Source organism: Grampus griseus (genome assembly GCF_964374135.1).
Source record: "Grampus griseus genome assembly, chromosome: 3".
Taxonomy (NCBI): domain Eukaryota; kingdom Metazoa; phylum Chordata; class Mammalia; order Artiodactyla; family Delphinidae; genus Grampus; species Grampus griseus.
Genome location: NC_139019.1, coordinates 151,541,643 through 151,559,681, shown reverse-complemented (window position 1 = coordinate 151,559,681; position 18,039 = coordinate 151,541,643).

Here is an 18,039-nt window from a genome sequence, read left to right as displayed (position 1 = left end):
TGGCATCATCCAACAAAAAGCAGGATATTTTACAGAAAGTCCTTGTCCACTTTTTGGCTTGCTTTTGTGTTTATGTTTTTGGTTTTCTCACATTGGGCGGTACATTAGGCTACCTATTGCATACTCCCTCATTCATGCATGCATTCATTGAAACAATATTTACTGAGTTGAGATATTTAATTAACACCCAATAAATGATGTTTAGATGAATGAATGCGCTTTTTATCAAAGTAAGTGTAAATACTGAGAAAAATTACAGAATGTATGATCCCAGCCCCACAAAAGCGTATAATTGTGTTGAGGATATAACATATGCTGGTGAAATAACTAATATATCATATTGGACAGTTTCTAAGTTCAAAAATGAGTTTTTATAAATAATCAGAGCCTAAGGATGACAAAGAAGGGACAGTTCATTATGGGTTGAATCTATCAATAAATGTACATTTCAGATGAGATTTGAGATTGACCTTAAAGAAAGAAGAGGACTTAGATATATGAACAGAGAACAAAAAAGGCATGGTGATAGCATGTGCATAGATAGTGTGGCCAATATTTATGTTCTTCATTAAAGATAGTCAGAGATAACCCAAATGTAACTGTTCCCATGGGTCCATTCTCAGTATCCAAACAAAACGGCAAATCCTATCTCAGTAAAACTAATGAAAAACACAGTCTTTAATAAAGACATTGTGAAGGAATGGGGGAGAGAAAGGCTTGCGTCCCACACCACACAACAAAACTTATTTAATTATTTGTTTCATTTTCTCCCTCTGAAAATTTCCTCTCCCTCCCTCTGTATGTCTCTCTTCTCCCACATCTGGCCACACTCTACCAGCCACCTTTCCAGATCTTTCCAGAACTCTCCATCCTAGTTTCATTATGCCACAAGTTGAACATCTCACAGGTCTCCAGGATGCATCCTCATCACTTATTCCACAAAGACAAACAAAGGACACTTCTCAGGATCACGTTTCTTGGAAGGAAGAAGTCATGAGGAGTGATTATAAATAATATAAGGTGGAGAGCAGTGACTTAAAATACCATTTTTCCTCTTAGAATGTGAATACAGGGAACTTTGGGAAACTAGAAAATCTAGAAAGGATTCATTGATAATTATTTATTTTCAATGAATAAAATAAAATGTAATAATACGGCTAAACTCTGACAGATTAACTTTTTCAAAAGTTGCTTTCACACACCTTCACTATTGGGATGTTTGATAAACACATCTTTCTTCTTTCTTTGCAGATACTGGCACCAAACTTTCAAACAATAAGAACCTTCCCATAAGTCCCTTGCCAGGCAAGATTAAGGTATAACAATCCAAACAGATTTTTGAAGAAGATAACTGGTTGAAAGCACAGGAAAAGAGCTGGGTTGCTCTTTTTCAACGGTCACATAATGAGTAATGTGGGAATTGGTTTACAAAGTCTCTCTCCATGAGGGGCTAAGGTTAAGATTAGAACTTCTGAGGCCAGAAGAGCAAAATAACTACAACAACACACATATTTTCAAGAGCCGACCTTTGGATGTGAGGGATTGATTTTTCCCACTCTTTTTTCAGCAGCCCACCTGGTGTCTTTAGTAAATGACATAAGAGAATACAGTGTGGCCAAGAAGGCTTAGATTTCCTTAGTCCCAAGTCAGATATTCTCAAGTGACTGTCCACTCAAATTAAAAAGAGAGATTTACAAGAGGAAACTGGATACAACTGAGTGTACTTTTATTTCAGCCCTTTACCTGAATGTTTTGTTTTGTTTTCAGTTCTCCACTGAAGTTGCCTACATTAATATATTTTTAAGAACATTTCCTTAAGTTGAAGTATTCATTCAGTATATTCATTTACTATAATTGAGAAAAGCCAAATGACTTAGGCAAATTCATTTCTGTACTGCCACAGCAGTGTATTGTGAACTAAATGACACCTGGCAGTTCTTTACTCAGATACTAACTCAATTAGAAGGCAGAACAAGGATACCTACCCATTCAGGGAAGGAAAGGTCACTTAGCCTCTGTAGCTGTCTTAGGTCTCTTATCATCACAGTAACAAATTGAAGACTAAAAACCATACGATCATCTCAATAGATGCAGAAAAAGCTTTTGAAAAAATTCAATATCCATTCATGGTAAAAACTCTCCAGAAAGTGGGCACAGAGGGAACATACCTCAACATAATAAAGGCCATATATGACAAGCCCACAGCTAACATACTCAATGGTGAAAAGCTGAAAGCATTTCCCCTAAGATCAGGAACAAGACAAGGATGCCCATTCTCACCACTTTTATTGAACAGAGTTTTGGAAGTCCTAGCCACAGCAATCAGACAAGAAAAAATAAATAAATAAAAGGACTCCAAAATGGAGAGGAAAAAGTAAAACTGTCACTGTTTGCAGATGGCATGATACATAGAAAATCTGAAAGACACCATCAAAAACCTATTCGAGCTCAAACATGAACTTGGTAAATTTGCAGGATACAATAGATTTCTATATATAAATTTTGTATTTCTATACACTCACAGTGAACTATCAGAAAGAGAAATTAAGGAAACAATCCCATTTACAATCGCATAAAAAAGAATAAAATACATAAGAATAAACCTGCCTAAGGAGGTAAAAGACCTGTACCCAGGAAACTATATGACACTCATAAAAGAAATGAAAGATGACACAAACAGCTGGAAAGATATACCATGGTCACGGATTGGAAGAATTAATATTGTTAAAATGACCATCATACCCAAGCAAATCTACGGATTCAATGCAGTCTGTATCAACATATCAAGGGCATTTTCCACAGACCTAGAACAAATAATTTTAAAGTTTGTATGGAAACACAAAAGATCCTGAATAGCTAAAACAGTCTTGAGAAAGAAGAACACAACTGGAGGAATCATGCTCCCTGGCTTCAGACTGTGCTACAAACCTACAGTAATCAAAACAGTATGGTACCGGCACAAAAACGTCCATCACTGGAACAGAATAGAGAGCCCAGAAAGAAACCCATGCACTTATGGTCAATCAATCTATGACAAAGGAGGCAAGAATATGCAATGGAGAAAAGTCTGGGCTTCCTTAGGGATGGTTTCATCAATTAATTTCTTAAATGGACCATACTTTTCCATGTCTTTGTATACCTTGTGAGTTTCTTGGTTGAACATTTGGCTTTCAAATATTATAATGTGGTGTCTATGGAAATCAGATTCTCCCACTTTCCCAGGGTCTTCTGGGCTTTTGATTGTTGAAGGCTGTAGTAGTCTGTTTGTTTAGGAACCTTTCCAAACTAGTTTTGCAATGACTGTACTCCTTATCGTATGTAGGCACTGAAGTCTCTGTTCCTTTAGTTCATGTTTAGCTAATGTTTTGACAGAGATGTCCTTGAATTCCTGCACCTAAGACAAACAAAAACAAATATACACAAGCACATCCACATGCACACTCAAAACCACACACCTCTCCCCATTGTGCAGATTGCTGGATCACTCCTTCAACATTTAGCTGACCTGCACTGAGGTCAGGGCTCAGCCCATGGTAAAAGCTTAGAGACTCCTCTGGCGTTTTCAGAACGTGCATCTGATCTTGAGTATGCATGTGGCTTTCTTAATTTCTCTGGACACATGTGTACTTTTTGTATGTTCTAAGTTCCCAAAGAATCTCCCCCAACTTTTGCTCCTGCATCTTATGTGTCTATTGTATTTCAATGCACAGTCTTCTGCCCCAGCCATCTGTGCTTTGTTAGTTCACCTTGCACTTTTCTTGAGCAATGACCGCTGCTTTTCCAGACTGTGTTCCAGGTTAGCTAAGACAGAGATAAGCATCTTGTGTCAGTCCTTCAGGTAGCTCCCAGACAGGTTAGAACAGATACACATAATAATCCGAGAGTATGGTCTCTTCTGCTCCCTCCTGAAGCAGGATTGAGGGTCCCATACTAGGAATGGTCTGCTGCTACTTTAAGACTATCACTGCATTAAGACCCCACCACTTTAAGACCATCACTACACTAACAGTAGATGGGGCAAGGGCAAGTAAAAATGCCACAAAGCTTTCCTGCCATTTTCAAATTGCCTCTTCCCGGGTTCAGTATGTGTTTGGTTGCTGTAAATCTTTGCCTGATTTCAGGACTAAGAGAAACTCAAGGAACGCCACAACAAGAAACAGTATAATCAAACTCTCAGATGCCGAAAGACAGAGAAAGAATCTTTACTCCCAAAGGAGAAAGAAAAAACAAATTTGTTACAAAGCAGGGATCCTCAAAAAGATTCATAGCTAATTTCCTCTCTGAAACCATGGAGGCAAGAGGCCAGACATATTTAAAGTGCTGAAAGAAAAAAACTGTCCACCAAGAATTCTATATTTGGCCAAACTGGTTTCAAAACTTAGGGAGAAATTAACACATTCCCAGATGAACAAAGGCTGAGGGCGTTTGTTTTACAACTTCCTAACACTGCCCTATGACAAATGTTAAATTGAACCTTCAGGTTGAAATGAAAGGACACTAGACAGCAACTCGAAGCTGTATAAAGAAATAGAAATCTCCAGTAAAGATAAACACATGGGCAGATACTATAGCCAGTATTGTGCTACTGGCTTGTAACTCTACTTTTTATTTCTTACATGATTGAAAAAACAAATGCATAAAATAATCATAAATCCATGTTATTGGGCTCACAAAATATAAAGGTGTAATTTGTGACAACAATAATGTAAGGAGGAGGAATGGAACTGTAGAGGAACAGAGTTTCTGTGTGCTATTGAAGTTGGTTTCAATTCAAATGATATTGGTTGAACTTTAGAAGGGTGAATGTAATCTTCTTGATAACCACAAAGAAAATATCAATAGACTATATGCAAAAAGAAATGAAAAAGGAATCAAGAGTTCACTACAAGAAAATCGGCTAAGCACAGAAGAAGTCAGTAATGGAGTAAATGAAGGGCAAAAAATGCATAAGACATACAGAAAACAACCAGGAAACAGACAGAATTAAGTTCTTCCTCATCAGTAATTTTTGAAAAAGTGGATTAAGCTCTCCAATAAAAAGATAAATATTGGCAGAATGGACTTTAAAAACATCCATAATCCAAGTATATGCTGTCCGCACAAAACTCACTTGATTTCAAGAGACACAAGTTGGTTGAAAGTTAAAGCACAGAATAAAATATCCCATGCAAATAGTAACAAAAAGAAAGAAAGAGAGAGAGAGAGAAAAAGGAAGGAAGGAAGGAAGGAAGGAAGGAAGGAAGGAAGGAAGGAGGGAAGGAAGATCTGGGATGGCTACGTTAATATCACACAAAATAAACTTTAAATCAAAAACTATCACAAGAGGAAAAGGAGGCCACTATATGTTGATAACAAGTTCAATCTATCAAGAAGATGTAACAACTATAAACATATATGTACCAAACATCCCCCAAATATGTGATGCAGACATCGACAGAATTGAAGGAAGAAATAGATAGTTCTACAATTATAGTTGGAGATCAATACCTTGCTTTCAATAATGGATAACACATCTAGACAGAAGATCGGTAGAGAGGTAGGGGGACTGAATAACACATTTAACCAACTAAACCTAACAGCCATATATAGATCACTCCACTCAACAACAGCAGAATACACATTTTTCTCAAGTACACATGGAACATTCTCCAGGAAAGACCATATGTTATGCCACAATACAAGTACCAATACATTTTTAAGAAACTGAAATCATACAAAGTATCTTCTTTAGCCACAGTGAAATGAAGGTAGAAATCAATAACAGAACCATTGGTAGCCATTTCCCATCATGCCTGCCACACATGATATAAAGCAATGAAGGGAAAAACATACTTGACCATTTAGAAAAGTGGGAAAGAAGACATACCATTGACACAGAGTGTGTGCTGTTTCCCGTTGTCAGGGATAGAAATAAATTAGCATCATTTATTCATTAGTGTGTTAATTTCTTGGTCAATCATTGCGCAGCCAGTGTTTCTGCCTGATGGGAAGATTTCCTATACTCAGTGTTGAGTGGAGACAACCTTGAAAGGGACATTTAAAAGGATTATACTGTGATGGGCCTAGCAGTACCCTTCCTCCTATGCCAGTATTTAGGCTGGGGTATTTCCATGCAGTGTGTACAATCGTAGGCCCCAGGTCACCAGAATTTAGTTGGATTCGTTTTGTTAACACATTCCCTCAGTACTTTGTCTTTTATTTCACTGTTGCATTTACTTCATTCTTTATTATCACTGCGAAACAACTGTTTCCTGTTCAGATGCCAAAAAGTGGGTATCAATACCTCCTGAGTTTTACACATCACAGATCTGTTTTACATATCAGAGACAGAGACAGCAACTATTTCCAATGACTTTGAGACATGCTTTGAACATGTGATTAACATGTGGAGTGTTGAAATGTGTGTCGAGCTCATTATACTTGCTCTAAAAGGTTTCAAACTGCAAAGATTTAAAAATTTTTATCTTTGAATAGTTTTCCTGTGCTGTCTCTTTGTGTCAGACTGTTAATGTGCAGTCTGACACCTTCAAATAATGTGGCTTTGTAACCAATTATTTACATGTTTTATCCACAGAGAATCTTTTTTTTTTCAATAAATTTATTTATTTTGGCTGTGTTGGGTCTTTGTTGCTGCACATGGGCTTTCTCTAGTTGGGGCGAGTGGGGGCTACTCTACATTGTGGTGTGCGGGCTCCTCATTGCTGTGGCTTCTCTCGTTGCGGAGCACGGGCTCTAGGCGCTGGGGTTTCAGTAGTTGTGGCACGCGGGCTTCAGTAGTTGTGGCTCATTGGCCCTAGAGCACAGGCTCAGTAGTTCTGGCGCACGGGCTTAGTTGCTCCGCGGCATGTGGGATCTTCCCAGACCAGGGCCCGAACCCATGTCCCCTGCACTGGCAGGAGGATTCCCAACCACTGTGCCACCAGGGAAGTCCCCACACAGAGAATCTTAAGGTCAAAATATACAACTCGATTAACTACACTTCCTCCTGTTCACATTTCCCTCATCTTTTCTTCATCTTCTGTCTATGTTTCCTTGGCCCTGTTTATATTAAGTGCTTTTGCCATTATATTTGATTGTCTGTATTCCGGTGAGTTACCACAATGCTTTATGAGACATGGTAGGATATAAATGCATTTAAGTTTTTTTTATATATATATATATATATATATAATATATATATATATATGTATTTTGCTTGAGTGCAGTGTTTTTTGTTTTCTGTACTGAATTCATTAGCATGGGTCGGTATAAAACTTAGCATAGGTCAATATGTAATTTGTAAACTAATAAGGTCTTAAAAGTGAGGAATTAAGTCTTTTAAATTTAATTATTTATTGTAAAGAGCAGAATAGCATACATAAACAGGTGCCTAAGGAAAATTTGTATTCTAATATGGAACTCTCATAAACACCTATTTTTTTTTCTTTTAATGGTATGATAGTAGGCCATTTGATTATTTCTATTTTTATGGCTTTAACTTTAGAACAATGAAATATTTGTAAATTTTAAAAAGTATTTTTCTTTATTTGATGCGGCTAGGATACTGGAGAAATGAAAGGTCAAACACCTATTGAGGAATCCATACTTGTCTATATATTGTGTACTTTTATTTCAATAACTGATTTAAAATTCCTAAAAGGATGCTATAATAAGTTATTACGCCATTTTACAGACTGAATTAAGTGAATTTCAGGGAGGTATGAAACTTGCCTAAGGCTATCCAGCTGCCAAGCGGTAGGAGTGAGAATTAAATCCGGGTATACCTATCGCCAAAGTTTCTGCTCATCTCCTTACATCATCCACTTTTAATAGCCAATGCTTTCCTGCTTACAAATATGACTGAGGTTTCCAGACAGTCAACATTCCTTTGTAATCAGATAGAAAAATTACTGTTGATTCTCTAAAGACATATTCCTTTTCCATTAAGTGACTTTAGTTGTTCAAATGATACTTCCAGACAGTAGTAATCATACAGTTGGGGACTAAGAACAGAACTCAGGGATGTGTCTAGCAGTCAGTAAAGACCAACTGGCCTCACTGATGATATTTACGGTCATTTCCTCTAGACTAACATAATCTTATTAATAAGACCCTAATAATTCACAGTACTGCCCTTGCCTGATTGTTTGTTCTTCTCCCTCTATCACTCTCTCTTTCCCCATATTATTATTATTTTTGGCAATTTTTGGTGAATTAAATTCAGGGATTAGTATTCAGGAGTACTAGTCACAAAAGCAGAGAATCTTAGCTCACACCAAAGGAAGAAAATAGAGAAAAAGTATAAATTATATGAATACACACACATACACACATGTGCCAACTATATGCTGCACTTCTCCAAAATCTATTCAGTATCTGCACATTTACCGTATATTAGCAGTAAGACCAGAAATGAGCGTAACGCTCTGTTTACAAGGCACAGAAAACAGACCCAAATATGGAAATTACTAGCAATGAGAATGGGGAAGAAAGACTACAACAAGGAATGTAGATGATATTTTTGTTTCCTAGCTATGATGCCAAATATTGAACTTTCAACTTGAGACAAGGAGGCCATAAAAAGTTGTATTAGTTTCCTAGAGCTGCCATGACAAAGTACCAGAGACTGAGGAGGTTAAACAACAGAAATTTACTCACTCACAGGTCTAGAGGCTAGAAATCTGACATAAGGTGTCAGCAGGATTGATTTCTTCTCAAGTATCTCTTCTGGGTTTGTAGATGCCATGTTTTCCTTTTGTCTTCACATGGTCTTCTCTCTGTGCATGTCTGTGTCCTAATATTTTCTTTTTATAAGGACACCAGTCATATTGGATTAAAGCCCACCCATTTGACCTCAGTTACCTATTTAAGGGCCTTATCTCCAAATACAGTCATATTACGAGGTATTGGGGGTTAAGACTTCCACATATTAACTTGAGCAGGACACAATTCAGCTGATAACAGAAGATAAGAGTAATTTAAGCAAGTAAGTAACCATTGTTTACAGTGAGTTGCTTAAGGATATGAATTTACTCAAGAAGAACAAGAAGAAATTACATAACACTGTACATTATACAAAGATATTAAATTAATCATCATAACATTATAACATTTAATGTTATAAATTAGACTAAGCAAGATGAAGCAACTTATCCAGAATTGTATAGTTGGTACTTTCCAGAATTTAAACCAGGTATTTTCCCACTTCCTTTCTACGTTATATATTCATTTCATTATTTGAAATGAATTTTGAGTCTTCATTTTGCTTAGTTTCTGAAGTTATATGGGGATAGAATGGAGTTGGATATTTTCAGTGACATTCACACATGGGGAAGGAAATTGAGTGCAGAAGCTTCAGCAATGTTTCCATGGAGAACACTAACAACAGAACCAGAAACACCGTTATCCTTTTGGTTCAGTGATCTTTCCTGAAGCACTACAAGAATCAATTTTAAGAAGCCCAGTGTTTTCCAAACTTTCACCAATGGGCTCTGTAGGGTCCTCTAACAGTATCGAAGAGACTAACTAGTTTCTCATCCCAAGCCACTTAAGACAAGGAGTTCTGACTGTTCTCTGTGAGGAAATCAAGTGACAATCATAGCTGGTGATTTAGGATAGTTTCTTCAGGGCCCAGGCAAAACCTAATACACAGTAATAATCATTGTTAACTGCATCTTTGACAAGGATTAATCAGGTATCAAAGAGGTCTATAAATTGGGAGAAGTTATGATCAAAGGGAAACATAGACCACAGATATTTAATTAATTCTCAATTTTTTATGAGTTTAACTTTGGTTAACCTAATTTTCCTTCTTCTAGACAATTTCCAATTCGTCTCCACAAAGAGACCAGAATAATCACCTTCCAATACAAGATTTATTGTGTTGCTTTAATTTAAAGCATACAGTGACTTCTACATTCACTCCACCAAGTTTTGCCAGGAGAGAAAAGGAGACGTGATATTTTGTCTTGAATTAGATATGCCACCATACTTGACTTAGCTCATCCTACTGGAAGCACTTTGAGGGCAGATTCTACAGTCTTGTCTTACATCCTCTACGGAATCAAGCCAAGGGAATCACACACAGTTACAGCTGGAAAAACATTTGTTCTGGGTTAATACTTTTAGCCTTTACCACCAAGACTTTATCACCAAGACCTATCTTTACAGTCTCGAAACAGGAGACCTTCTTGCCTTCCCTTTTCACATTGACTAGGAAGGTAAAGGGAAGAACTGAGAAGTATCCAAAGTCAGCTAGCAGCCAGCACAGATAAATCATCGGTGGAGATAGTGTTTCTTTCAAAAGATATAAACATAAGAGGAAGTCCTAGTGTTTGAAACAACTGTGCATAATAAAATTCCATGAAAACCTAGAAATCCAGATGCAGATCAGTAACATATTGGTTAAATAAGCTGTTATGTTCATGCAGTGGACAAGTGTACATACATTAAGAAGAACGAGATACTCTTTTCTATGAGATTCTCTTTTCACTGAACTCATCAGTGCTGCAAACACAATGTTACATAATACTTTTTCTTTAACATTATATCAGGCATCCTCATGTGGTCCTGCATTTATTGCCAGTGTTACTAAAGTCTATCACTTACCTCTTTCTCTTTTAGACATATAATTTCTTCTTATTTTGGAAGCATTCATCAATCCCTATTTTACTCTTTCTTTTAAATTACAAATGAATATTGAATTTTACAAAATATCTTTTGGGGGATATTTCAAGTGATTGTATACTTTTGCTCTCCTTTGACCTTGTTATATGGTAAATTATATTTTGTTATTTTACATTACGCTATTTATTATATATTGTATTGTTTATTAATGACACTTATTATATTATAATTACATTATTTTTAAGGTAGCATTTTGTTTTAGATAGACAAAACAACCAGTGGAATAGGAAGCATCTTAAAATTAGATGCAAGAGCATAAGGGAATTGAGATTAAAATAAAATTCACGTTTTGGATCAGCAGCAAAAATTATTCAACAAAAGTGGGAAAATATGGCTATCATAGAATTACTAAATTCTAGATACAGCAACTAGTTAAAGGTTAAAAAATAATGAAAGTGTAAAAGTATCAGAAACCTGGGAGACTTGAAATAAATTATTCATGGGGAATACCTTTCTAAGATACAAAGAAAAAAAGGATACATTTAATTATATAAGAATTAAAATTTTCCTCATGGCAAAATGCACTACAAAGGTCAGAAAACAAGCAAAAGAAATTGGGAAATATATTTAGAAATGGATATGCCTTCTTTACAACTTTTGAGAGAAGCACATGTTTCTTTTTCCTTTAACCTGTTATGTGGGTATTAATCTATAATGTAAGTGCATGGTTCCTTTCCTTTCATCTGTAATGTGAGTGTCAACATGGGGCACTGTTTCCAAGCACAGACTTTGGATGTTCCTGTACTGGTCCCGTCACTGACCATCCACAAAAACTTACAAATGTTGCTTTACTTTCCTGGGGGTTAGAGTCTTAGCTAAGAAATGGAAGCAAAATAGAACTTTCCCCCAGGGATGATATAGAAGGTTTAAAGGAGTAAATATGTAAGTGACTTAGCACAGTGCCTAGTACAAGAGAGATCAATGTAAGTACTTACCAAGTTTTTAAAGAGACAGATGAAAGAAATAAAATGTGGTGATTTCAATCTATTGATATATATTCTTGACATTAAACTACATTGGATGACCTAACTTGCTCGTGCTTTTTCTTACTCTAGTGAACTTGGGTAGCTAATATCATAGTTTAAAAGTTTTCCTTTTATATTTACAAGTAAATTTGACCTGTAAATTTCTTTTTCCTTACAGTCCTCATCTATTTTCAGTATTAGGATTATATAGACTTCATAAGATGAATAAAGGAGCATTCTTCCTTTGCTACTCCCTAGAAGTTTTTCTTTGTTAATATTGATGTTATCTGTTTAACAGAAGTTGGATAGAATTCACCTCCCAAATGATCTGGCCGGGTCTGGTATTTTCTTGGTGAAAGCTTGTGAACTATTGACTTAATTCCTTTACTGGTGCAAGAACTCCAGCTACAAATTTCCTCTTGTGTCAGTTTTGGTAAACTTTAGGAGCTAGGAAATTGTCCTTTACAGAAATGTTCAAATTTACTGGCATTTCATATATTCTCTGTTTGTACTCTCTGCTATAACATTGTCCTGATTCTTTCCGTATATTGTTTACTTACGTTTTTGTTTTGCTTAATCAAAGTTTGTTTTTTTAAAGCTTTTCAAAGAATATTCTTTTGACTTACTAAATCACCTCAATTTTACACTTTTTTCTGTTTTATTAAGTTCTGCTCATATCTTTATTGCCTATTTTTCTATGTTCTCAGGGTTTATTGTTTTACTCTTCTGATGTCAATTAAAACACTTGGTTATTAATTTTAATAAATCTTTTGACTTATAAACAGTTGAACTTTTTGAAGGTTCCAGCTTAGTTGTATGTATCTAAGGGTCAGCTCCTCCTCATAGTTGCTGGCCTAAGGCTTAGTTCACCCTATAGCCATGTATATATTGACATTTTTTCCCCTCGACTTTCTGTGTTTTGCTACTTCTCACTTCTCTTTGCAGAGAAGCCCTTTGAAATACCCTTAACTTATTTTACAGCCAATAAGTCTTTAAAATACTGTGTATTTTTTAAGATAAATCAACTTATATAATTAGGCAGGAAATCTGATCTGCCATATTTTTAAAAACAGCATAATTTCATTCTTCTCCACGATTAATCTGCTGTATTACACGACCTTCGAGTTTTTAGCTTTATCAATGACAGGTACTTTAAAAATGTTTGAAAGATCCTACCCAGTCTTTTAAAACATCCTTGCTCCTTGTTTCAGTTCTAGTTTTATGTATATTTTCTGCCTGGCACCTGATTATTCCAACATCTGATGGATGGCCTTGCGAATCTAATTCTGCTATTGATTGTTTTTGCTGATTCTCTCCACTTGTAGCTGATTTCTTCATTATTGTGTAAATTTAGATCATGAGCTCACGTTTAGCTAAACTTTATCTGTGGGAACGCTATAGGCCTGTGTTGAAGGTCTACCTCTCCAGAAAGGGTTTAGTTTTGTGTTTGGAATACCACCGATTTGGGAGCATTGTAAGTTAATTTCTTAGCTTCTGTTTGCAAGACCGCAAATAAATTTGCAACCCAAACACTGTGAACACAGATCTGCGGTTCAGAATTCTCAAGATTTCCTACCTGTTTCCTACCCAGAGCAGAGGCCAAGAGAATTTGCTCTTAGTCTCCCTTTGCCAGCAGATATGTTTTTCTCCTGGCACACCCTTTCATTAAACGTGAAGCCAGGGATAGATAGGTTTAGTTCTAACTTCCCATCTAGTAGGGATGGAGTCTTACCTCCTGCCTCCCATGTGGTCATGGCCATTTAAAAACAAGTCTCTATACCAGGTGTGTCATTCAACTACGGCCTGTATTCCAAATCCAGACAGCTGCCTATTTTTTATGGCCTATGAGCTATGAATAATTTTCACGTTTTAACTGGTAACATTTTAAATGGTTACCTAAGTACCTAAATAATATCCTCAATTTTGCCTCTTTGGTCTACAAAGCCTAAAATATTTGCCATTTGGCTCCATAAAAACAGGATTTCCAGCTTCTGTTCTAAGCTATCAAGATCTTCAATCCACTCTTAATAGAGCTATAACTCTCACACATGGACCACCCTTCCTTCATGGGTTCTGGACATTTCGACTGCACACTTCCAAAATCAACCACGCACTTAAAAATAAGTTGTGTACATTTAACCTAGCATACCTAACCCTTTTCTTTTAGGAGAGTTTTTCAAGTAATCTTGCCCACCGTATTCTTCAGAACTTCATTAATAATGGCAAAAAACTGGGCTTACCTGGTGGCGCAGTGGTTGAGAGTCCGCCTGCCGATGCAGGGGACACGGGTTCGTGCCCCGGTCCGGGAAGGTCCCACATGCCGTGGAGCGGCTGGGCCCGTGAGCCATGGCCGCTGAGCCTGTGCGTCCGGAGCCTGTGCTCCGCAACGGGAGAGGCCACAACAGTGAGAGGCCTCCGTACCAAAACAAACAAACAAACAAAAAACAAAAAAAGGCAAAAAATTAAACCAACTTAACATTCAACAAAAATGGGAAATGTTCATAACAATTATAGAAGCACATACAGTAGAAAACTATAAACTGTTACTGAAAGAGTGAGACATAACTTTTTATTCTTAGAGAACTATGTTTATTTAGGTCCCTTTTGTTTAAATAAGTATATTTCTGTGTATGTATGTATACAGTCATGTATTTATATACACATACATTATTTGTATGATATATTTATATAAACATATGAAATACATACCTATACACATACCTTTGATTTATATTTGTATACATACACAGGAATATCATTATATATTATATATTTATATACATTGAACTGAAAACTGGTAGTATACATATATATCGTGTAGAAATGTGTGTCTACGTGCATGTGTAGAAAAGCAGGTTGAGAGATATGGAAGCATGAGTTAGACAGGGTTCAAGATTTTAAAAGTAGTTATGTGTAGGTAGTGAGGTTAAGGCCCATTTGATTGAAAATATTGCATATTTTTACATCAATTGTTATGATGACCAGATTCCTATGTAAATAAAATTATAAATAGCTAAACATACTCGTATGTGTAATGTATAACTAAAAGATATATAGTTTTATATATGTATTATATTTATACTATATAATACAATTATACTAATACATTATATATTGTGTCATATAGAATATATTAACTATAGTGTATTATATCAGATAATAATAATTATATATTTCTATATTATGATATAATTGTTTTATAATCAATATTACAGGATATATCATATTAATATTATGAACATATTAACCATAGAAATACATTTCATTACTCATATATTTTGTATATAATATATGCTAGGCAAAAATATATATTAATATAATACATAATTGTTATACACTAATATAAATATTAGTATATTACATTTATACATCAATATAATATTTAATATTGGTACATTTATATTATTTTTAATATATACATAGCTAATGCTCTTTAAAGCCATCTGCTACAAGTAGAATAAGACCAGGAGTATGGCCAAAGCAAATTGTAAAAGTATTAGATTACTTATATTCATTTATATGTCATTTTCCTGGAATCTACCTCTGGCTATTAGAGAGGACACACAGCAAAATCAACAAAAAGTGCCCAGGACATAGGATCCTTTCTTCATTGGAACCTCAAAGGAAACACAGTGCTATTTAGTCCCCCTTCAAAGAGCCAAGAGCAAACCTTGAAGCACCCAGTAAAAGCCAATTCAAACAAAAACGCTTTTCCACTTAAACTGGAAAACGTTAAGTTCCCAAGAGACCCCCTACATCAACCACTGAAGCTCATTTGGCAGTAAAAACAATAATGTTCACCGAACAACAAGAAACGCAAAACAATAGGTGTTTTACCAAAGACACAAAAAAGCAGCTAATTAGTGTCTTTCCTGTTTGAGAGAAGGGGGTGGGAAGTGGGCAGAAGACCTCATAGGAAAGATAAAAAGAAAAGGAAAAGGAAAATAACAGTTTCCAGTTTGACACTCAAGCTGTCTTCTGCATCCATTTCGTCAAGACCACCAAGTCAATGTGGAGGCTTTTTCCTCCTTCCCTTTTCTTTTCATGAGACCGATCACAACCAGCACTGCAGATTCCATCCAATTAAGGAATGCTGTTGCCTACATGTGTGAATGAGCTGTGAGTAAAGTACTGAAGTAGAGGACACCTAAAGTGAAACGATTTCATGAATGTCCACGTGGCTGAGCAGCAAGTTAACCTTTCATAGATGTGCTAAAGAAGAAGAGTTGGGTTTTATTTTATTTACTTTTCCCTGGACTGTGTTGAATGACTATCATCGACAAGTTCAGGCTACTTTTTGCTGAGGATTAATGCACTGGGAGAGCTGAGAGAACACTGAACGGTAGAGCTGTCTTTTTCTTGACCAGTTCACCTTAGTTTCCCAAACTCCAAGTCTTTCCCTAATTCTTTCTCCTTTTTATTGTAGTAAAATGAACATAACACAAAATTCACCATTTTGATCATTTTACAATTCACTGTACCATTCAGTGGAATTTACTACTGTCACAATGTTGTGCAACTATCACCACTGTCCAACTACAAAACATTTTCATCACCCCAAGAGGAAACATACACCCATTTTGAGGAGTCATTCCCTATTTCCCTCTCTTCCAAACCCCTGGAAACCACTAATGTATAATATTTTCCGTGTGTATGGATTTGCCACTGCTGGACATTTCATATAAATGGAACCATACAATATAGAGCCTTTCGTGCCTGACTTCTTTCACTTAGTTGCATCCATGATGTAGCATGTATCAGTAATCCATTCCCTTTTATGGCTGAACTCCCTGATCCTGTTTTCTTCATACTGTTTGAATACAAAATTTAAAATAAGTTGAGAGTGAAGCTCTGTTTTAAGGGCACATCTACGAGGCCAATTCTTTTTAAAAAGGTGAAAAGGGAGATATTGTTGTGAAGTGATAATCGTTGAGAAGCCTCAGCCAATTTGATAATGAAAAGTTTGGGAAATGTTGCAAAAAATTATCTGCTTTATATTAAAAGCCTTTTAAGCAAGGATTCAGGAGATTGTCTTTTTCTTACAGGTAACTTAAATGAGTCAGAAGGAAATAACTGCGCTTTAAAACAGATTTTGAAAGGATTCTATTTATTCTTAATAGACGAATGGGAGTACAGGTAGTTCATATCCAATATGGACTCCCTGTCCAAACACTGTTTATCGTTTTAGCCACCACTATCGAATTATATTTCTTGAGAGTAAGGCAGCTCAATTCCTGCATATTACTTTTTTTTCCTGCATATTACTTTTTAAAATTCATCTATCAAATCCATTAATATAGTATAAACAAGAGATGTTCATGTTTCAGTGCAGTTCAAATATCAGGTATAAAGAACCACCAGCAAGAAAAAGAATCCTGTATCTCTTGCCAGAATGTGGTCAGCTCTGGGGTGCTTTGCTAGCTGAAACACACTTTCATTGTTAAGAGGATAGAGGCTGTTTAAGAGGGATGAGAGCCAAAAAATGTTAACTACGTGTATGTGTTAAGAACAGTGCTAGGTTATCTCATATTCTATATCAGCCAAGGCTCACCATTTTACATATGTGAAAAGCGAAGTTAAAAGTGTTTTAGTAGGGCTTCCCTGGTGGTGCAGTGGTTAAGAATCTGCCTGCCAGTGCAGGGGATGCGGGTTTGAGCCCTGGTCCGGGAAGCTCCCACATGCCACGGAGCAACTAAGAGCATGCGCCACAACTACTGAGCCTGCACTCTAGAGCCCGTGAACCACAACTACTGAAGCCCACACACCTAGACCCCGTGCTCAGCAACAAAGAGAAGCCACCACAATGAGAAGCCCGCGCACCGTAACAAAGAGTAGCCCCCGCTCACCGCCAACTAGAGAAAGCCCGCGCATGGCAAGGAAGAGCCAACGCAGCCAAAAATAAATAAATACATCTATTTTTTTGTAAAAAAGTGTTTTAGTAACTTACTAAAAGGCACGCAATCAGTAAATCTGAGCAAGGATTCAATCCCAAATCTGTCACACTGAAGTTTAAGCTAATACATGAGATTAATAAAAACAGCACTAAATTAAAAGTTCAGAGATATTTTTAATTTCATACTCTTTCACTAACGCTCTTTGGAGATAAATCATTTCTTTTATATGGGCCTTAGTTTTCACAACTATCATAGTTGGAAGCTTGACTAGATGATCTGTATGTAGTCTTCCAATTCTAAAATGTTCCACTCATTTGGATTCCTACAATAATTGCCCTTGCAATACATGCAGGCTGCCACCAAGCAGCCGTACAGACTATTAGTTCCTTTTATATCCCTAGTGGGGAGTGCATTTTGACATCAGACTTACCGGTCAACAGTACAACCTGTTACTATAACTATAAAATAACAAAATAATCTGGTATTATTTCCTGTAAAGCAGAAGCTTTACATTG